We start from the raw sequence: 457 nt of genomic DNA on the forward strand, positions 1-457 counted from the left end.
ACTATGCTATGATACTTTTTTTGTTGTTTTTTTGGGTTTTTTTGTACAATTGCTGTTTTCTCTGGTTGGTGAGGTGCTTCAGTATTTATCATTTGCTTAGTTTCCAAGGTATTTATTGCTTTTTATTCCCATTGCTGCTAAAATCTGTCAAATGCCTATCAATAATATTTCTAAATGTTCAAAGACATCAGGTAATCAATTCCATGCTTTGTTTTCCCCGACTCCCCAACCAGAGACCTCTCTCCTGCTTCCCTATATCTTCCTTCTCTAATCTGGACAGCTGATACTTGGCCACACTTGTGGGTTGGACCCCCTGTTTCCTGGCTCCTGAGTCTTCCCTTGTGTTATAGTGATGCTTGTATATTCTTCACTACCTCTGTAGAAAGATCGCTTGGGAGATTTTGCATAACTGAGTATGTCACTGGGCTTTCCTCATACTTGGTTCATGGTTTGTCTT

The sequence above is a fragment of the Leptonychotes weddellii genome, chromosome 7 (assembly GCF_054177405.1).
Source record: "Leptonychotes weddellii isolate Sample4059 chromosome 7, ASM5417740v2, whole genome shotgun sequence".
In the NCBI taxonomy this organism is placed as follows: domain Eukaryota; kingdom Metazoa; phylum Chordata; class Mammalia; order Carnivora; family Phocidae; genus Leptonychotes; species Leptonychotes weddellii.